The sequence below is a fragment of the Diachasma alloeum genome, unplaced genomic scaffold (genome assembly GCF_001412515.2).
Source record: "Diachasma alloeum isolate Michigan unplaced genomic scaffold, Dall2.0 Dall_scaffold_00178, whole genome shotgun sequence".
NCBI lineage: Eukaryota > Metazoa > Arthropoda > Insecta > Hymenoptera > Braconidae > Diachasma > Diachasma alloeum.
In genome coordinates, this window is record NW_021680344.1 from 560,816 (window position 1) to 584,211 (window position 23,396).

Here is a 23,396-nt window from a genome sequence, read left to right on the forward strand (position 1 = left end):
CGATTAAATGCTTTTTACGGCTATAATTTCAAAGCAAATGATTCGATCGCCACTATCTTCGAACTGGACCGAGATACCACCCAAACGAATACTTTAAGCCATAATTGAAAAGATTTCGATGATCATTTTTTGAATAATCGTCGAAAAACTAAATTTGAAAAAAAAAACTATTCGAACTCCTGAGACCAAAATTAGTCATCGTCACACAAAAAAAAATGGAAATTTCAGATTTGACAAATACAATTCGGAAGCTAAATGACGAGAGAAATTACTCCTGCAAAAATAATTGAACATTGAGACTGGCCATTGCTCCACATCTACCTGGGTTAGTGTGATGTGGGTCAAGGCTGTTGCATGCATGAATTTATGACAGCATTCAGTGCACCACATGTGATCGATAATACCATAAGGTGAATAAAGTTTCATCGTTCAAGTGATTGGATAGTCGTTAATTCTGGATAAATATAATTTTATTTGCACAGTTAATTCAGTGGGGAGATGAAAAACTTCGTGCATTTCAGAAATTTGGAACATTTAAACTCCAGAACTGCTATAAATGTCAGTGAGTATGGAGGACCAATAATACTGCAATATGTATTTCATAGCCGATACATTTCATCATGTGAAACAGGTAAGCAATGAGGAATGGCATTTCACATAGTTAATTCTTTGTTTAAAAACAGAATGATCCAATTTTTTGCCTCTAACAAGGTTTCGAATATTCATTTACGAAAGAACCAGGAAAAAATATCCATTACTAGGATTATCCATCGATCCACTGCTCTTTACTCAGAAGTATTATGGCACTATGACACACATTGGTTATTTCCGCGGCGACTTTATACGTCATTCTGCATGAAAACAATAAACTGTACTATACGTTGACACGCAGATGTCTGTGTTAAAATGTCAATAAAACTTATGGTATTATTTTTGCATTGAGTTGAAAATTCTGGCAAGAATGGCCTATAACGCGGTTGTAGTCCATATGATGGGGTGGGTGGAGTCGAATCGCGTGATTCGACCCTCAGTTCGATGAGTTATTTTCACCTTCCGGCGAAGTAAGAAGTTTCTTAGAATTCTCTTCATTTTTCTTTTTTACTGAACAGCAACCTTGAATATTTCCATTTGAATTAACTTTGTTGTAAGACAAGCATAAGAGAATAAACAATAGGAAAATAGGAAGAATGTATGGATTTTTTTGCTTTTTTTTTTAATGGACGGTCTCCGATTTAATCGAGGTATGCAGGGGAAGATAATAGTAGCAGCACGAGGGTGACTATAATGCACTTACGTATGTGCATATGTGGCAGTTTAACCCTAATGCAGATGTGGTTGCAGTCACTCAGGGAATATTCGTCAATGTGGGGCCATTCACCATGGCAGGGGGTTGCATGCCAATTGTGCGCCACGCAGATCCCGCGTCCTCATTACGTAAATTATTATCGAACCGTTCAATTGCCGGACGCGAAGGATTTCGTGTTCATTCGTACGTCATTTTGTGTATAAACTTGCATACACTGATGAAATTCACTCTCATGTGAATTTTATACATCCATTTGAAATATATGAAATGTATATTTTAGAGATTTAATGTGGTGTAGTTTATATATGATATCTCTACCTATAACCCAGTACCACCTGTCAACTCTAACATTTTATCCCGGAAATTGTTACCAATTTTCAACGGACAGTTTGCGATCCAAATATTTATCGTTCTCTCATATTAGCCTGGAGTATCTGACAGGCTGGATGCGATACTACTATCAGTGTACGATAAATGGATAAAGATTTTTTGTTACTTTTTTTTATCGGAACAAAAAAATTTATCAGTGAATCATGGAAAAGATGAATTAATGGAATTTATAAAATATGCCTTCGTTGATCTTTGATATCTGTTCTACAAACTTCTATCATTTGACTAGGGGGTTAAAACCCCTGCTCGCTTCGCTCGCCACCACCCTTATCCTTATTCTGACCCGTGTGACCCTTAATCTGATCTCTGTGACCTTTAATCTGACCCTCATTATACCCCTCGTGACCCTAAATCTGACCCTTGTGACCCTTATTCTGACCCTTTAGGACCGTTATTCTGACCTTCATAACTTTGTAGCCTTGGTGTATCCTTAATCTGACCCATATAACTTTAATTTAACCCTTATGGCCCTTATGACTTTATAGGCCCCAAGGGTTCGCAAGGTCACAAACGTAGAACCCAAAAAAATCCAACCTCATAACCCTTATTTTGACCTTTGCGACCCTCAATTGTGGAGTCTTCATTTCGAGTACCAAATTTTCATTGCCAGACGTCGATTTGGATTTTTATAATACAGAGAGATTATTAAAGGATCACGCTTTTTCGGGGATATTTATTCAAGGGCGTGAAGGAACCTGATTGTCATTAAATATGGATGACGCTGAACGTTTGATATGCAAATCTCATTAGTACCAAGTTGATTGTCACAAATGTCAAATTATTTGGGCATCATTTACTGATTGGTGGAAAAACTCCCAGGGATTGTAATCAAGTTGGGGATATTGATCGATCACTATTTCATATTCACTAATTATTATTTGATGGAGGTTTCCTTGATGGGTATCATTACCACGTGTCAATTAATAATCGATTTTGTTTTTGATTTCTGGTGTTTTCAAGAGAATGATGTAAGTAAAAAATATTCTTCGTTCCACATTTTTGTTCTCAATTTATAAATAAAGATTTTTTTAAAGGATTTTAGGTAGATGTTCTTGGATGACGAGTTTTTGCTCTTTCATGTATTTTCTGAAGGAGATTCGGGTAAAATAGATCATCTGTAATGGTCATCACCCCCTGGGGGCGTATTCTCGACGTCGGTTGGGACCAGTCCCAGGAACACCGATTCGTCCACTAAGGAGAATTTATAAAAGTATTGAAAAATATATCCCAACAATGAAAGTGAACCGAAAAATTCCTTTCAGGGACGAGTGATATACACTTAAAAAATAATGCCTTATTTTAAGATTTTGAAGGTTTGAAAATAAGATTTTCCAAAGTCTTCATTTGAAGCTTGAAATTCTCAAGTTGAGAGTTCCGAAAGTCCCAATTTGACTTTGAGATCTCAATTTAAAAAAAACAACAAAATGCTATTTTAAAGTTTCAAACATGTTATTTTGAGGATCTATGTTACATATGAGGGTCTTAATTTGAGACTTTCAAAGTATCAAGTTGAGAATTTGCAAGGTTTCGATTTGAGAATTTAAGTCTTGATTTGAAGTGTCAATTTAAGAGCGTAAGCCTCAAAACAAAGCTTGTTTTTTTGGGTGAATGCAATTACACTCACAATCCTCACACCATCGTGCGTCCCCATTGAGCTATTCCAATCGAAAGATAAATGATGGTATTAATCTCCAATTTATATAGAATGCTCGTAATGACATTTAGATTACATATGAATGTTTCCGAAAATTTCCTATATTTCATTTTAAATTATTTATAATTATAATCGATACTTTATGCATGAATTCATATATGCAGTTGTTTGATGTGAATATTTTCGAAAGGGGAAAAAAATCCGGAAAAAAATTCATGCATAATCTATAGACTGCGGTGAACGTCCTGTAGGGATTGTTAATTAATGAAAGAGTGACATTACATAGTTCAAATTCACAATTCCTCATAAATAACGAGGATATTTAAGGAGCACATTGATAGCATTGTTAACCCTCCTGGACTGGCGCTCGCCCGCCGACCGAGTCAACTGGCTCGGTTAGCACGGCGCCGCCCGTGTTATTTTATCATTTGTGAAAAAAAAAGTGGAAAAAAATGATTAATTTTGGGTTTAGAGGAAGGTTTCAACTTCTAATAAATAGAAAATGGTAATAGAACTAGGAAAAAAGTGTCGATTTAATGCAAAAAGTTGATTTGATTTCGTGCCGAAATGGGATTTTTAGAGGTTAAACACGAGGATTCTAAGCGATTCGAATTTTTAAACTTTTTTGGTACTCAATCGATGTGAGTATGAACGAAATAAAAATTGCCAATAAATTCAATATAGTTAAAAGTAGGCATTGTAATTTTTTCAGATTTTTATTGACTCTCATTTCATTGAAAAAAGAAAAATTCGGAAACGGGCGGCGCGGTGCTCATTGAGCCAGTTCAGGAGGGTTAATGTTATCGGAAGTTATACATCCATGAAGTCAAAACATTTTATACATGGACGAAATAACGACAGATGTGTATTTAAAACCAAAATTCGACTGGGTTATTGGTTGCTCGCTCCCATTGCGGGTGGGTTGGAGTGGGTGTGAAATTTCCCGAACGAAGGTAATTCCCTTCCTTCGTTTCCCCTTCCACCGTTCATTAGAATTAGATTTTTATATATAACTTACTCAATTGAGATGTTTTCCATTCAATTTCCTCGGCTCAAATTTTCTGTTTTTGCTTCGGAATGGAAGCATTGTATTCCTCCGAATTTAAATTTCCAGTTTTCTTCGTGAAGATGACTAATTTGGGGGTCAAGAGTCCAAATCTGATGTTTTTAGACCCTGTTCGTATGTATGTATGTATGTATGTACGTGTGTATGTGTGTATGTGACCGATTCAGTTTTTTCACGATAACTTCAAAAATAATTATCTGAATCAATCGAATCAGGGCTAGAAATATTCGTTTTTATGTTATACCGACCGAGTTCGAAGATGGTGTCGATTGCGCTTTTAGTTTTTGAATTATTCTCTCAAATTTGGCCCAAGGTTGTCCAATGTTGGCGTAAGGTTGGCGCAAGGTAGGCCCTTATGGGGGCCTTATAGGAGTCTTATGGGGGTTTCATGGAGGTCTTATGGGGGTTTATGGGGATCTTATGGGGGTTTATGGGGGTCTTATGGGGGTTTCATGGGGGTCCTATGGGGGTCTTATGGGGGGATTATGGAGGTCTTATGGGGGTTTATGGGAGTCTTAAGAGGATTTCATGGGGGTCTTATGGAGATCTTATGGGGTCTTATGAGGGTCATATGGGGGTTTATGGAGTTCGTGTGAGGGTCTTATGGGGATCTTATGGGGGTTTATGGCGGACTTACGGGGATTTATGGTGGTCTTATAGGGGTTTATGGGGGTCATATGAGGGTCTTATGGCGGTCTTAAGGGAGTCTCATGGGAGTCATATGAGGGGGGGTTGCTAAGGAGGATTTCTAGGTGGGTGGTGGGGGAGGTTGCTAGGAAAGATTTCTAGGGAGGGTTGCTAGGGGGGTTGATAGGGGGGGTTATGGGAGGTTGCTACGGGTAGCGTCCCCTGATCTTCAGCGACGCCTGAATTTTTTGGCTTTATTTTGGCCAATATCCATTCGGAAGCATATTGCTAATTCATTACCAAAAACAGGCACCATAATTGACACAACTGAAAGCAATCGCCCACTTGTTTTGTTTGATTCACTTGATGAAAAGAACAGAAATATAGAATGAAAAAAAATAATGATGAAAAAAATTGACCTATATTGAAAAATCTTTGAAAAGTTTCACATTCAAAAATTCATGTTCGAATTACTCCGAAACCGCTGAGAAGATTTTGCTGGAATTTCATTCAGGAATTTCATACGAAGCTGCATCAATTATGATGACAAGAAAGCAATCTCATCATTTCTCTGAAAAGAATCACCAAATTTGTTTAAAAAATGTCATTTTTCGACGTTTTTTCACAGGTTTTATTGTAAAATCTAAAGAACCGCAGAAGCGATGCTGTTCAGAATCAAATCAGTACTAAGTTACATGAAAACACATCGATTGCGTGATAAAAAAATTGAATAGCATCGTTCGTTCGAGAGAAATCGTAGCGCAAAACTCGTCCATCACAAAAAATCCCATATATACATAATATACTTCCGTACGGATCGGTGAATTCCTTTGAAGTAGATCTACTCTTACGCTCGCTGAGCTATTGAGTGTTTTCACAAAAAAAAATTATAAAAATTATTGTGTTAATGTTTAAATTATTGAAATAAGTTATAGAGGTCCCAATTTAACTCCTCGTGCAGGGCACGGAGAGAAATATTCAATAAAAATTACGTATCTTTTCCATAATTCCGGAGCGAAATGTGGTTGTAGGAAATTTTACGGAACTGTCGCGGAATTTTTCCGGAGCGTTCTGTAATTTTTATCTGAATATCCTGTGAAAAATTACGATACCGCCACTTCAATTTTCTGAGTCGATTTCGTAATCGGTGAATGAATTGTGGGTTCCGTAATTTTTACTGAACATTTCTCCCCGTGGGTGCAACCGATTGGGAGTGAGAGCCCCATGTGAACCCTATATGGACCTCATATGACCCTCATATGATCCACATGTGATCTCTACATGACCTCCATACGACCCTGACATGATCTTTATTCTGCCCCTGACCCTAATTCTGGCCCTTGTGATCCTTGGTTTCAAGTCTAAATTTTCTATCGCCAGAAGTCGATTTGGATTTTTTCAATATGGAGAGATTTGAACGGAAATACGCAACATTTGGGAATTTTCACTTGGCCATATTTCTTCATTTGCTCATATTTGATTTACAATTATTTAAAATTCATTAGTAGTTACCAAACTTTATCCATCACGAACGAATCGGGTCCCCGATTAAAGGCCGAAAACAGGTCCCATATCCGCTAGCCAAATATATGGGCGAGTTTATCATCGACTGTGAATTGGCCTTTAATCGCAACCGACTCAAAATTCGTAGGCTATTTTTCTATTCAATATCAACTATTATATGAAAAATTCGAAAAAATTCCGATAGTTATCACATCAGGCGTTCAGATTATACACTGAGAAAACAAATTTCTAATATCTGAAACATATTTTCTTGAGAGAAGTAAATTATTTTCAATGGCTTAAATCTCAGAATGTGTGCACTTCACGGAACTCGAATAAATTTTCACTCATCACTCGTTCTGCGTTATGTCATGAATATTTTACATATTGCAATATTGGAAGTGCATAACAAAAAAATCATGAAAACAATAAAGACTAGAAGATTGATGATTCTTCTACGCGATTTAAGTAAGTTCATTTGCGACAAAATCATACTTGAGTACAAGAATATTTTAAAGCATGAGGCCTTTCTCGGGTCATGTGAGTTGAGAGAATTAAGCCTGCGAGAATTAAGCAATTGAAGAAAATTTACTTGTCTCAAGAAAATATGCTTCAGATATTAGAAAATTTTTTTCTCAGTGTAGTTAGTTATAGTTAGATCGCAGAATAATTATTGCTCTCATTTATTACGAATAAATCAATTAATTCTCAACCAATCAATTCATCGGAGTTGTTATTAAATTAATTGCTGATAATTGCATTGCTGGATACGGGGAAGGATTGGCGAACACCACGTAATATTTATATTAGTTCACTCGCCCGATACACTGATAGAAAAGGTGAAACCATTTGCTTCTGAATTATTACCACAATTCCTTAATTATTAACGGATCGTGGTAATAGTTAAGAAGCCTCGTTAACAGGAACTAAATCCTTCTATCCATATTGAGGGTTACGGATCGGCTTGGTCTTTTTTCATATTTTTTGGTCCGTAGAATCCGAATTTGAAGGTCGTTTTGGCGACAACCGATGCAAAAAAAAGGTATCAATACTTCACTTGTTGAAATCGAGTTCGCACGGAAACTATCCAAGGTAGCAAAAGAATTAAAATGAACAATGTTTCTCTTTTTTTAATTTATTTATTGAATCATTTCTGAACAATTACAGTTCAATTTGCATTCATATTTTTGTTATAAACATAAGACCAAAAATGTTTCTCTTGTCAAACTAAACATATTTGCATATATGAATGTTTTCATATCTGGATTATTTTCTGAGATATCCAAATGTCCTGAGCGACTCTTTCACCCAATATGTCCAGAAATAATTTGAATAGGAAAAAAATGCATAGCAGCAATCATGTTTAGGTTGACACGAAGAACATTTTTCATTTCAATTATCTTTTGATACCTTGGATAGTCTTCAAAAAAATTGATTAAAACAATTACATTGAATAATTAATAACTTTTTTATTGTATCGGTTGACGGCAAAAGAACTTCCAAATTCGGATTTAACGCAAAAAAAACTACGCAACAGTATTCTTTGCTCGTTATATGGAAAAAAATATACTTGAATTGAGTATAAAATATACTTGTTCGGGTATATTTTTTACTCAATTCAATTTTTTTTTCCGCGTATATTTCAGTATGACAGAGTAGTGATGCCGCGAGACGAGAGTATATTTCTTCTCTTATCTTGTCGAGAGTCGAAAGATTCTCTCGCAGTCCTTCAGTCCCATTGTCTCGTCTTGACCCGTCTTATCTCGTCTCGTCCCAGATGAAAAAAAAACCAATCAGTAAAGATAAAAGTCAGAAAAAATATGAGTCACCAAAAATGAGGGCCGTAAATATAAGAGTCAAAAGACGAGAGACGTAGGAGAGGCAAGGCAGTCGAATGGGGAGCCTATAAAAACGTAATGGTAGTAGGAAAAAATAGTATATTTCGATACAAGTGCGACGGGGTAGCGACGAGTGTGAAGTTGGCGGCCCGAGGCGAAGCCGAGGGCTGCCAATCACACGACTTAAAACACCTCGTCGCACGTGTATCCGAACTATATTTTTCATCACGCTGTGCGAAAAAGTAACTTTTTAGGCACGCGAAGCGTGCCTAAAACGTCCCTTTTCCACACATTGTGATGAAAAATATTTTTCATCACGCTGTGACGAAAAGTGAACTTTTCGGCACGCTCCGCGTGCTTAAAAGTCCAATTTCCACCACATTGTGATGAAAAATATTGTTCGTACTCGTAAACGAAAAGTCTTTTCGTTTACTAGTAAATGAAAAAAGGCACAGTTCGCCACTCGCTGAACATAACATCACTGTCAAAAACTATTGTTCGACAAATGTGAGACAGGAATTTTCAGCTCATGTGATTGGCAGCCCTCGGCTTCGCCTCGGGCCGCCAACTTCACACTTGTGACAATTCTGTCTCACTCGTATCGAAATATACTATTTTATATTATGAAAATCCAAATCGACTTCTGGTGATAAAAATTTGGTGTTCGAAATAGGACTACAAAATTAAAGGTCGAAATAAGGGTCACGAGAGGTAAAACTAGGGTCACAAGGAAGATCACGAGGGTCAGAATAAGGATCGTGGGGGTCATATGGGGATCATAGGCGGATTGGCGAGCGGGGCGAGCAAGGGGCTTCCTAGCGAATAAAAAAAACGAAAAATATAAGGCTCAAAGACAGTAAGGATGGAAAATATAAGGGTCTCGTCACTCGTCTCTCGTTTTCTCGGCAAAATTTTCTCGTCTCGTTTCTCTCGTCCCTCGCGGCATCACTATCACAAGATCTGAAATTCAGGGACTTTCTGATAACTGGAAACTTTTTCTCTGCCGAAGTGAACAAATAAACGAATGTAGGCCACGTCAAGAACGGACGTTTTAATTCCTCAAAAAAGCATATCATTTTACATATAAATTTGGCCACAATAAACAGCTATCACGAAATGGACGATCAATAAGTTAAGTGTACAAAGGAGCCATTGTATGATGCTGATCGGTAGTTGTAAAAGCTCACCCTACCCTGTCTCACAATCCCCAATGTATTGCATTCATCGTAGAACCCTAGCTTTCCCATGTACTTCGCTTGTAATCTTGAATATATCCCTTCTCTTGTACTATGGCCCCCCTCTATGAAATTACACATGAGTATCTACATCCCACAGCAACGTACCATACGGATAGAATATATGGGGATTAAAGAAATGAATTAGATAGAGAGAGTGAATAGCTGAATCGATGAGTCATATTAAATTGGTGAGGGGAATCTGTACAATGTATTCTCGTTGTGCGTGGCGGCACATCAAGGGGCGCACCAAATCGTTCTCTATGTATTTAGTGACAAAAGAAACATCTTGAGATTTCCGATTACATAAAGCGCAAGATGACAACAATATTTATATCGTCGGATGTGAGTCAAACCGAAAGCTCCGAAATAACAATGAGAAACAGTGAGATGTGACATGATGAATAGCTTAATTCTTCCGAAGGTGGAATTGTCATTTCATTTTCATGATTTCTGTCTCTGTTCTGCAATACGAGCTTGTGATTGTCCCAATTTAATAATATTTTCGTCATTTACGAATGCTATGCGGAATGACGAAATAGTATATTTCGTAACGAGTGTAAAAAACATTTTTACGAGTTACGAACAATATTTTTCATCACGTTGTGACGAAAAGTGAACTTTTCGGCACGCTCCGCGTACCTAAAAGTCCAATTTCCGCCACATTGTGATGAAAAATATTGTTCGTAACTCGTGAAAAAATGTTTTTTAGCTCGTTACGGAATATACTATTTCATCACAATGTGGCGGAAATTGGACTTTTAGGCACGCGGAGCGTGCCGAAAAGTTCACTTTTCGTCACAGCGTGATGAAGAATATCATTAGACATACGGCGTAAAAAAACTTTTCTACACTGAGAGAAAAACAAACACGTTGTCAAACAAGTCTTGCTTGGGCCAACAAAATCGCTAGTTGAAAATTGCCAAAAAAGAATTTGTTCGGTTCGAATTTGAAAGTCTCAAACATGAATAATTCTTCTGCTTTCGACGGCAACGAAATATTTGGCACAAGAGGCAGATAATTCACACCAGCCGGTGACTTTTCAGGATGAAAATATCTCATATAGAGGAAAATTTATCAACAAATGTTTTATCCCTAAGTTACAAGATTGCTATCATATCATTATTATTGTTTCAGTTAAGGGTTCATTTCTTGCCTGTGATTATTGGATATCCGAAACGAAAAACGAGTAAAATACGTATGGGAGTATCGAATAACGAAGGAGTAGTGCTAAAAATGACATTTCTTGCGTATACAGAGAATGTAATTTGTTTTGAACTACTAAATTTATTTTTGCGACAAAAATTTTTCATTCCGGCGCACTCTCGGCATGTTTGGCACAAAAAAAATCCTTTTTTGATAATTTTCAAAAAATTATTTGCTTGGCACAAGTAAGACTTGTTTGAGAACTTTGTCGTTTTTCTCTCAGTGTAGCACACAAGATTGCACTAATGACGAAACATACTATTATAAGCTCCTTTCATGAAATACAAAATTTAATGGTCGAAATAACAGGGTTTTCAGGGCAACTTTTTTTTTAAATCTATCAACTCCGTGGCACATTTCTGTAATATTGATTGTATTATTTTGGGGACATAGCACACAAAGATGAAAACATAGATGAACAATGTCATATCGCAATTAATGTGACATTTCGTGAAATATACGCAAGTTTGATTAAATTAATTTTAAGGAAATTTAAGGTGACTATCAAACGTCACATACAAATGGAAAATGTGAGTATTAGAGAGAATTTCACTTCAACTTCCAAGTAAAACCTTTTGATATCGTTATCAAGAAATATTGAAATGAAAATTGTAATGGACATCGTTGCTGAAGGATCCCTTAATTAAATATAGGTTCAATGAAAATAAAATTTTGATTCGAAACGAATAACTTAATCCAAAACCAATTCAATGTCACAATAATGGTTCTACAGAATTCGGGATTTTTTTGGCACAGAGATGAGATTAGAGATGCGAGGTGACGTCACGAATGAAAAACCTTCAGGTCACAAAAATATAACCGTCATGTGACCGTCATTGACAGTCATATCTTCTCTTGTCAATAAAACGGTCAGATAAAATTTTGTCAATGAAAAATTATCTATATAGATGCGATCTAACGGTCATTTTTTTCCGTATTACAAAATGTTATGTTTTGCTATGTTTCGTCACGATTGTCTATCAGTTCATTACCTACTTCATAGTTCATTAACTAGAAGTAGTTTATTAACGACTTTGGAGCGACATGGGGTTACAGTTTCGTCAACTTTTAGATAAAGAATCATCAACAAATAAACTTACAAATAAGGAATTTGTTCATTGTGACGCGTTGTGGACAGTCTCAAACAAACTCTTAAACTCTTAAAATTCAATTGTTAAAATTTATTAAAATATCAACGAGAAGAAGAAAGTGTTTCTATGAAAGTATCCATAATAGCCTTTAGCACGACTAATTGCTGGTGAGGAAATTACGGATTTACCTAGGGATCTACAAACACATCGATTAATTTAAAAAAAAACAGACCGAATTGTGAGTAACAAGATTTGTAAACCCAAATTTGAATCAAACAGATCATTCCAGGGGTAGGAATTTTAACTACATAGATTTCTGTAAAATCAAGCTTATGTTTTTGTAAACCGAATAGTTATTCAAAATATATTTAAATTCAAATTTGATTCCCATTACAACTCCAAATTTCTTGATTAGTAATTAGTCTCAACTCAAACCTTATCCNATCCCTAAATCAAACCCTTTTCCTTTATATTTTAGAAAAAGGTAAGAGTATAAAACTTTGCATCGTCCAATAATTATAAAATCTAATAATTTTAGCTTTGATTTTAATGTGACAATTAAAACATGTCCTTTCGACGCTAAAATCTTTCTCCAGACATAACACCATATAAGACCATGATATAGTCTCAAAATTGAAGGCAAGAAAGACAGCTGTTTTGACAAGCACTGAGAAATTGGAAATTTTCAAAAAATAAGATATTTCCACATATTTGAACGGAAACTGAACGGAGAGAGGAGGAGGAACGAAGGAGATCAATTCCAATGGATATCGTTACTGAAGACTCCCCAATTAAAAATCACATTAATTCCAATAAGTTTATCTAAGCGGAGTGCACTTCTAAAAACATTCAAATATTCATCTCTTGCGTTATTGTGCGTGTGTGTGTGTGTGTGTGTGTGTGTGTGTGTGTGTGTGTGTGTGTGTGTGTGTGTGTGTGTGTGTGTGTGTGTGTGTGTGTGTGTGTGTGTGTGTGTGTGTGTGTGTGTGTGTGTGTGTGTGTGTGTGTGTGTGTGTGTGTGTGTGTGTGTGTGTGTGTGTGTGTGTGTAATGAGAGAAGATATAACAACATTCAAGTGTCATGAAAAACTCAAGTGTCAGTTTGCTCGTGTTGAGTGAAATAAAAAAAAAGTAAAAACCCAGCGAAATAACAGCCATAATCTGCATTAACCAGCCGGAGGTGTAGAGTGGCTACGGTATAACCAGCCTTATATACGTACATCCACCAACTAACGACAATTGGATTACAGAAATTCAATTAAAAGTCAAAGAATTTTCCTGAGGGGGGCATTTCCAGGGATGCACGGGTGAAAAGCCGCTGTTGGACACTGGATCGATAAAATTCCATTCATTGTTTGCACATTGTGTTAAATATAATAGGTGTAATTGGTCGCAAAGGCAGTTGCAAAAAAAAAATTGGAATTAGCAGTTAAATGGATAGGTCAAAGGGCTCTCAGTGCACTTTAGTGCGTTTCTCTGTTTGCGTGAAGTATACATCTATATAAGTGTCGGACAAAAGTGAAGCGAAAGTCGACGTTGGAAAGACTGAAACTGGACAGCTGGGTAACTCCAGGGCGCCAGACACCAACGTAGATAAATTGAAACCGATTTCGTACTGTAGACGACTCTTTTTCTTCTTCTCTCTTTCGCTTCTTATACCAACAGTTGCAGACATACATTCGTTACTAAAGTTGATTAAAATTGTAAGTTTCTTTTCACATCAAAGAAAAAAGGCAACTGGAAAACTTCATCAAGATTTCATTTTATAATTGACACGGGGAAGCTTCGCATCTATGTAATGAATAAATAAAAAGTCAACACAACAGAAAACCTCGTTAAACATGCTCTTGCCTCATGTTGATCCAACAATCATAGTCACTGTTCACACAGTGTTGAAAATTCGATCGGTGAATATTCGAAAGCATGAGCCTGTTGTTGCCGTAATTGACAGGTGTATTGATAAATTTTAGAAGTTTAATCAACTCAAACATCGAAACAGTTCAACGACTAATTTCCTGCTCAACGATTCTGAGCATTATTAATGGATAAGTCGCTTATCATACATGATATTGAGGTGCTTGGAAATTGAATAACGTAAGTCTCACCAAACATTGAGTCGAATGTATAAAAATAAGAACTGCATTTGAAAATCGATTTATCGAAGTGTTCGTGATACGTAGATTTATTGGAGCACATGGTACGCTCGGAAACCGCATTCACACGTTAGATTCCAAGTATGCGAGAGAGCTGACTGACGGGAAAGGAATGCATGACGTCACGCACAAAGATTCGTTACAAGACTTCCCCCCCCCCTCTCTCTCACTCACTCTCTCTCTCTCTCTTCCACTCTTCCGTTTGCTCGCGTTCTTCCGATACATTACCTGACTCACAGCAGCATTTCTGAGGCCATGATATAGTATTTTTAGTATCCTCATTCACTCATTCATTCATATGTTCTTCCTCTCTGTTGAGTGACACAATTAAATGCAGAAAAGCTGATGAGGTGGTTGCTGAAAGGAGAGAGGAAAAAAAATTCCCAGACTGAAGCAACGTAGGTTCTAATCACGATTTACAACGAGCGTGTGGGAATTTTTTTTTCTTTGTGCGGTAGCACAACCCTCCCTCGACACAACAGTGGGTTTTCAGGCTGTGTCACCCGAGCATGACAAGAGATCCCCAAAGTCCAGTAGTAATACTATTTGATTCCATAATCGCTGTCGCTGGCCCGACCAGCACACAATACACGCTGTCTCCCTTGATTTAATTAACTTTGATTTGAATAGCCATCCTTGTCACGTAATGAGGACTAATTCGTCAATTAAATTCATTAAAGTTTAATGTAATGGGTATTTTCAAGCTTCTATTCGTGCATTTTTTAAAGGGTTCTGAATGCAACAATCGCATGGAGAGAAGCAACAAAAAATACATGAAGCTGAAACTAACGAAAAATTGGCCAACCGAAGATTCGATTTAGGGGAATTAGGGGTGTATAAATATTTTTAAGTCATGTACAAACTCTTTAACGCTTAGAATACATTCGTACATACGGTTGTTTGACTTTCATGCTCTTAAAAATCCTGTAAATTCACACAGAAAAGCCTAAACGTAAATTATGTATTGCTAAACGTAAATTACGTTTTGATAAATGTAATTTACGCTTAACGTCAATATGATATCTGGTGTCTCTGTCTCCATCATGAAAATGGGAATTTAGGCTTCAAAAAAGTGTATTTTACGGTCAAAATAAAAAAACTAAATTACCCCTGAACAAAACGTATTTTACGTTTATCAAAACGTAATTAACGTTCAACAATTCGCAAAGTATTTTACGATTTTGTTCCGCATAATTTGCGAAAAAAACATCGTGTTTGACGCTTGGAGTAGCTTTTTTTCCACATTACGTGATGAGTGATTTCAAATGAATTTTTGTCTATAGCATTAGTAACGTAAAATAATGAGTTGAATCGATTTCTTTTTACAATGAGTTGTCTCAGCATATTTTGAAATTGACGGCGATAGCAAAATTAGTTAGTCAGACACCTTTTTTGTATGGAGAATGAATAGCTATAAAAAAAGTTCTTGTAGGAATTTTTGCCTAGTCATCACTTTCAGAAATAAGGTTAGGTGTCAATGATTTTTTTTGCTATGCACGAAATACTGTGAATATCCTTGGAACAAAACTGATTGATCTTGAAATAGTTTTTCAATTCCAGGAGCATTTTGGCACTTACCTATGGACTAGTGAATCCATATCAATCAACAACAACAGATGCATACAATTATCATTTTTAATCAATTAACAATTCATTCAAATTCATGAACGATTTTTACGTGGAATGAAATGAGTTGGTCTCTCTCATTTTTCGGTGGATTCGAATGTTGATTTAATTATTCATATTCCATTTTAAATATACAGCAAAATATAAACCATGGCTTTTCTATCACTTTTTTCAAACCTATTGCGGATGTATATAATTACGGATAAGTAAATATAACAAAAAAAAAATCACCAAAAATACGCAAAAAAATCATCGTAATTTACTGCGGTTTTTATTAAACGTAATTTACGTTTATGTAATCGTAATTTACCGCAATTTTGAGCGTAATTTAAGCTTCAACTTCAAGCGTAAAATACGCTTCAGAAAGCGTAAAAGAGGACTTCTTAAACGTAATTTACGTTTAGGTTTTTCTGTGTGAAAAAATGACTGGTCATTTTGTCGTTCACCACACACAACGCGTGTTAGTACTCCGCGGGCGAATATCCCGCTAATTTCAGCTTCACGGGACGTTTAGAATCGATCACTAATGAAATCAAATTGAGAACGCTGGAAATTGACCTGTAATTCAATTTTTTTTCTCTCGTTTATGTCACACAAAGATTGAATGACTGAATGACTGTTTTATCCGAAATACCCCAGAAGACTGAATACGGATCACAAAGACCAAAAGACTATCGTTTCACAAAGACAAAGAACTCTCTGTTCTTTCCCCCTCCTGCGCAATCATTATTTATGTTCATACTAAATCTTCGACACTCTCCACGTCGATTCATCTTGAACTCATAATCTTATCAAATTGATTCTCTGAAGCGGAGCTTTGTAATCCAATAAGGACTAGCAAAATGTTTTATAGAGACTTTTTTTGCAGCTCTCATTTTCCTCTGTAACAAAATTTTGCAATTTCTCTCACATATATTGCAAACGTTATTGTGAGCTGGAATAGATTCGAAGTGGAGTTGTGAATATGATTGCCATTTTTTTGTCACACGACGAATGTATGACCGTCCTGTGACGCCGTATTTTTGCCATAATTTCAGTAGTTTGAAAATGTTACCCCCATTCAGATGGAGTATGACGGTCGCATAAAATTTATGTCACAAAAACGTCATTATATTGAGCAGTGATTCTGAAATTTTGAGTCGTTTGACGTTATGCCTGCTATTCAGATGAAAATATCGCGGCCACACAGAATTTATATCACGAAATGTTTCGCAAAATTAAAGAGTGGAAGAGACTAGGGAAATACTTTCAAGGGTCAAACGAGAAAGACGGAAACTCGTCGGAGGGCGAAAATTGTGAGTGACCGAGAGTTCCACAGGATGTGATGAAGATGTTGGCTGTCGTAAATGTGGTCATTTAACAAATATTGTCAAGCGCGAGCGGCCGGGGTGTCGATGCCCTTTTGCTGTCAAATTCGATATTCCTTTTTTCAATTAATGGTTTACGTAATACGGCCGATGAGAATCATATGTCCTAATTTATCAGCTATTCCTATGCTTACTGAATAAGATTTTAATCATAATCACAATTCAATTGCTTCTGAAATACACTGTAGAGTGTGAATTTCTCAAATTCAATGGTTGTTGATACTCTCGTAAAATTGCGTGCCCACACTGTTATCAATTCTTAGTTGGTTCACACGGTAATTCAATTAATCTGTTGTTCATCTCATCAATATAATTTCGTGCTTAGAATATTGTCATCTCGTGTTTTCAGCACCAAATTAAAAATTAAAACTTAAGTTGGAATATTATGTCACAACTTTTTTTTATTCATATCAGAAATTTTGTCGAGAGAGTGCGAAAAAGTGCGAGGAAGCATGAGGCAGCGTGGGAGAGCGACAAAGAGCGTACGAGAGCGTAAGAAAGCGTAAGAGCATAAGAGAGCGTGCGAGAGCATGACAGAGCGTAGGAGTGCATAAGAGTGCGTGAGAGAGTGTCCGACAGCATGGGAGGGCGTCAGAGTACGTTAAGGAACTTCCGCAGTAAGTATACTTGGTAAAAATTTCGAAATGGTATAAAGACGCAATATTTGGATCATATGTTGTTGAGCACATTCAAAAACTATTCCCAAAATTTCAAGTACCTTGTCCACCCCATTTTCGAGATATACATCGTCAAAAATGGAAAAAACACAAAAATTGAATGTTTGGCGATGCATATCTCAATAATGGGGTGGACCAGGGACTTGAACTTTTAGGAATATCTTTTTAATGTGGTCAACAACATATGATCCAAATATTGCGTCTTTATACCATTTCGAAATTTTCACCAAGTATACTTACTGCGGAAGTACCTTAAAGATAGAGAGAACTCAGAATATAAAGGTCAAAATCTAAGGATCAAAATCTGAGGTTCAAAATATAAGGGTGATATTTTGAATAAAGTCTAAAAAGTTGAAAAAGTGGTAAAAAAAGTTGAATGTTAAAAAAGTTAAAGAAGTTAGAAAAGTTTAAAAAAGTTGCAGAAATTGAAAATTTCGAAAATAGCTGCAGGATGTCCGCGGGATGTACGCGAGATGGCCGCAGGATATGATACTCAACCTAGAGTAAAGCCAAAGGCACCAGCAAAACATCACTAGATCGATATCACGTTCCTGGGCATACCTTTTTTGAGGATCTTCCGAAGACGCTATAATGGCCGGAAAAAATTGGTTAAAATTTACTAATGTATTTATTTTTGTCGGGGCGGATGGGTAAGTTCCTTTTTGGAGCTCTAACTTTCCGGGATACTGAACCTAGAGTGAACCCAAAGGAACCAGGAAATCACCATTAGATCGATCTCACGTTTTTGGCAATAGCTTTTTTGCTTCGTGTATTTTTTATATTCAATTCAAGTATATTTTTTTCCGTGTTGTGCGATTTTTCAATGAAAGTTTCGAGGAGAATCTGAAAACCGCAGAGGACACCTTAAAAAATTGTTTTAAAGGTTTTTCTCATTTTGCTACCATTCATGGAAGCCTCACTTTCATTTTCACATAACAAGTATTGGATCTCGCCAACAACTCATTCATTTTTTTCAATTCTTAAACTTTTTTGAGAGATATTTGAAGTTTTCCCTCTCTTGGGCCCACAGAGGAGCTCTTGTTTTTAAGGATAATAGGAAATTGTTTTTAAGGATTTTCTCATTTTAATAAGATTCATGAAAGTCTCACGATCATTTTCTAATAAAGAATTTTCGATCTCACCAACAACTAATATTTATTTTTCAACTTTTCATCAATTTTTTTAGAGGTACTCGAAGTTTTCCCCTTCTGCTCATACGGTAGACCCCTCTGGAAATTGTTTTTTAGGTTTTCCTCTATTCCCTAACATTCAAGGGGCTAAATGATCTACATTTAGCAACCAAAAACAAATATTTATTTTCCGTTTTTTTCACAAGCTTTTTTGAGAGAATCATACACTCGCTTGCTATACATTGTTCTACGGTCCACTGGGAAATCATTTTCTTTTTTTCTTTTCAAGTACATTCAGAAGACATTAAGGCACATTTTCAAATTGAAAATGTCCAATCTCATTATTAATTAATTTTTTCTTTACTGTTTCTAGTTCTGTATTTTCTAGATACGGTTGAAATCTATATACGGTCGTCATATCGTACACTCCCCATCAAAAACTAGATTTGCGGCTGGAGCGGGTGCCAGCTAGTTTGTCCCATTTCAGATTTTCCTATTCTTAAGGGTGCCAAGTGAATTTGGCGATGACCTTGAAAATTGACATTCACAAACAAAGTTATAATTTTTTTAATTAATAGTATTAGACAGATGGTGAATATCGGTGACAATTTTAAAATTTTAGAACTTATGGATATCAAGAAATTAAATAAACAAAATCAGTCTTATACACGGCCTCTTATGGAGTTTTGATTAAATTGAACGTTTCAACCCCCTAGGAACTCAAGAAAAATTTGAAAAAATTCAAAGATGTGGGGAATGATGTGTTCAATGTGATGGCGACAAAAAACAATGGGGTACCGGGGTGAATAAGAGAGATATTTCAACCCGCCGTACCCATTTGACCCCATGCTTTCTCGAGGTTTGTCACGCGAAATAGAGGATTTTCCGCATTTATTTTCTCGATGTCTAGTTCCGATTGCGGGTTTGAAATTTCGTCGGATGGATGAATACATATTTCTCCAATGATGGAGGGAAAGAAAAAATTTTTTTTGAATCTTTTTTCAAATTTACTTGGCACCCTTAATGTCAAAAATGTGAGATAATCTCATAATTTTACCTATCAATTCTAATCAACTTTGTTTGAAGAAAGCCTTCGTAAACGCAATATTGAGAGAGCAGAATTATTCAATTTTCCTCTGACCTAAATGATTGGGACAATTATGATCCATTTATTTATCTTTCATACAATGGTATTTAATTCTCTTTTTTTTTGTTAGTCAGACTTCATGAAAATTGGACACAGAACGATTGTACTCATGAAAACTGGCTTACTTTCTCCATTCGTTCAACATATTCGCCGTGTTCGAGTTTTCCATTTAAATTTCCACAATTTTTTTTATGCAAATACTAGATATAACAAATAACAATATTTACCATGTTATAATGGTCTATTTGTAGAACTTTTGCACTCAGGCTTTTGCATATGAGGTATTTCACGCCAAATGAGTCAGCCGCTGACCCTCACCCTCTTGGAAATTGATGGCGATTTTTTCTACGATTGGAGAAGTTGAAAAACTATATCTCAAATTTCTTCAGATTTCTTCGGCAGCCCAGTTCGGAGATATGATTTTTGTTTCGTTTTTCCGTTTTTTTTCCAATAACTCGAGTTCTATCCATCCGATTTTAAAAAAAGGAAAATTTTGACGCTTAATAAATAAAAATTGGACAAATTGGAACCCGAACGGTTCGGGCGAACATAGTGAAATCAAGCCTCCCACGAACTAGGTACGAGGACCCAAGATCGCCGTTCGTCGTCTATCAGGACGGCTTGAAAACGCCGGTTCGTAATGAACCAAGTTCGTTGAAAATTCGTCCGTGTTCGGGGACAACGAACATAGTTCGCGAGCCGAATAGTATAGTTAATGAACAATTTTGGATTGTAATTGATTCATTTTGTGGATGGATCGATGGGGGATGAACCCTCTCAGAATCGGTCAAGATGTGCCAACCCTCCGCAGTGAGAAATAACAATAAGAAGTAATCAAACCGGGAAAAATAGGCGAAAAATCGGGCCAACTCGGTTTCCATTAATTTTCCATTCCTTGTGTAGGAATTCACTCATTGCAATTGATACTGATAAAAAATTTCGAGAATATAATCGATCCATTGAAAAAAACAACTTTTTTTTGGTTGACCAATAAACTTGAAAATGTATCTGCTCCCGAATTGTCCATAATTAAGGAACGAAAATTTGTGTTCATATTCCAAAAATTATGAAATAATTGATTTATAAAATTACTAAATCTCTATAGTCCATACACTGTACCTGATCATGTGCCAATTTAAGAGTCCCCGAGTTTTGATGTATGGAATTTGTTTTTTTGGGTCGTTGATTCCCAATTTGTGAGTCTTTTTTTGAAAAAATCGTGCGTTTTATTTGTTATCAACAATTTAATTGTTTCAACGATCATATCACGCTACCAGTTGCAAAAAGGGAAAAAAGTTTCGACATAATTGGGTATTCGCTGATAGTTCCGTTGCAAACAAACGAAAGAGACAAGTTTTCTAGGTTAAAAAAAAATTGAGTCATTTTAATTTAATTAAATTAATAATTTTTTTAATTAAAAAATTATTTTAAAAAAATTAACGAGGTCGTTTGCATGCAGGGAACCTTCAGAAAAAATGGAAAGTTGAAATGGAATGTTTGAATTTTATCCGTAAGGCATTTTGCTTTTTGTTTTATATATATAAGCTTTCCATTTATTATTATTTTTTAAAGAAAATCCGTTTTTCCGTGAGGGAAAACTTTCATAAATTTGTCGTTATTTATTCAACTACTTTTGTGTACTAGCCTCTCCTAAGTTAATATTGATTATTCTTAATCAAAAAACGTAGTCTTGGGCCTCTAAAAATTGTATTGGGATATCTATATCACTACAATACTACGACGGGCTTCGCGCCCGTCGCTAGATTATATTATATTATATTAATTTATTTTATTGTTTTCTTTCCAATTTTTCTTTACGATCAGACTAAATTAAATTCATTGGATTTTAATTCCATTGCAGTATACAAATTGTGGGAACAGTTTTTCTCATTTTCAAATGAAGAGATATTTATGTTAAATAATAAGGAAAGTATTGATACTTGTTTTGGGATGATGATCTATATATTTTTCACAATTACATCATTGTTCAAAAATTTCTTTATGTACTACATTTTTCATATAACTATTTCCATCTTTTTCATTTTTCATTCTACCTCCTTCATTTTTTTTAGATGCCGAAAAAATATCAATATGTTCCCTTTCTATGATCTAATTTCAATGGAAAAAAGTGAAAAAAAAACAGAGATAAGTGATCAGCAAGAAAATAAAAATTTCGATTTTTCAATGTCTCCGGAAAGTTTTAAAATTGATATATTTTTTCAATTAATGGAAGAATACCCATCAATTCAATTTCTATCCTCACATTTTGATAGAATACATTAAAAAATAGCAAAGAATAAAAATCGGAGATGAAAAATTTTATCGGATTAATATAATGTAATAATAATGGATATTCGATTTGCCCCGTGTGTGGGGTTTAGAGACGAGGGACCGTTCGCTGACGAACGAACGAAGTTCGCTCGCTCGTGTATGGCGGCCTTTACTCTCCGATATAGTCGGAGTTAGAGTGAAAATCGAGATGCGTCTTCCGCGTGCAACAGAATAAAGAATCAGTTATATTAAATTCACAGAGTTACTATCCCAATTCTACCCATAATTCCAATATGACAACACAAAATTTTTTGTCGTTCCGGCCGTCAGGCAGGGGTTCACGGACGTTCACATATGGGCGATTAGTATTTTTCGTCACTAGGCTGAAAAAAAACTCTTTTTGCTCATATAATTGCAGCCCTGAATTCTACCTCCTCGCTACTGTATCAAGAATCTTGAGATATTGAGACGAACAACAAAAAACAATCACAAAGATAATCTCCTTTCTTCTCTCTACTTCATCTCCATTTGCGCATTGTGCCTGATATTCCAGTAATTCCTCGTGAAAATGTTTCTCCATGCTTTGTGAAAAAATCCGTAGACCCATAAAAAGAAATAATACAGTCCTATTCATGCTAATGCATCATCGATCTGGCGATATAACGAGAATTTACATAAATTTACCAACTCGCTTGTGTACCTATGATGGATCACAGCTGTGACGTGCTTAGTTTGCACGAATTCGTTCGTTGTTTCGAAACCGAAATGCATTCAATAAAATCGCCGAATAGCATTTCTTTCTTTCAGGTGAAACTCGCACGGAACTTCATTTTTTTCCGTTAAAAGGGATTTGCGGCTGGTTATAAATATGTTTGTAACGTAAAATTATCACCAATTTGTATGAAGGGGTCAAGTTGAGGTAGTCGTGGATGGGAGAAAAAAAAACTAAATAAATAAAATTCTCACGGTGCTCTAACGAAGTAGAGCCTCGGGGGAGTGACATTGGCCGAGTCACGAGCCGGCAACGCCGCTAAGAATCCGCCAGCTTGTATTCCAGTTACACTACTTCACGCTTTACCCCAGGGCCGTAGCACTTTAAACTTTTTTATG

General features: G+C 36.0%; 1 protein-coding gene across 1 annotated transcript in view; it reads right to left on the reverse strand.

Annotated features, from left to right (window-relative positions):
• Positions 1 to 23,396, reverse strand: part of LOC107040392 (DE-cadherin) — a 39,788-nt gene that overhangs the window by 13,140 nt on the left and 3,252 nt on the right. The gene's annotated exons all lie outside the window — the stretch shown is intronic.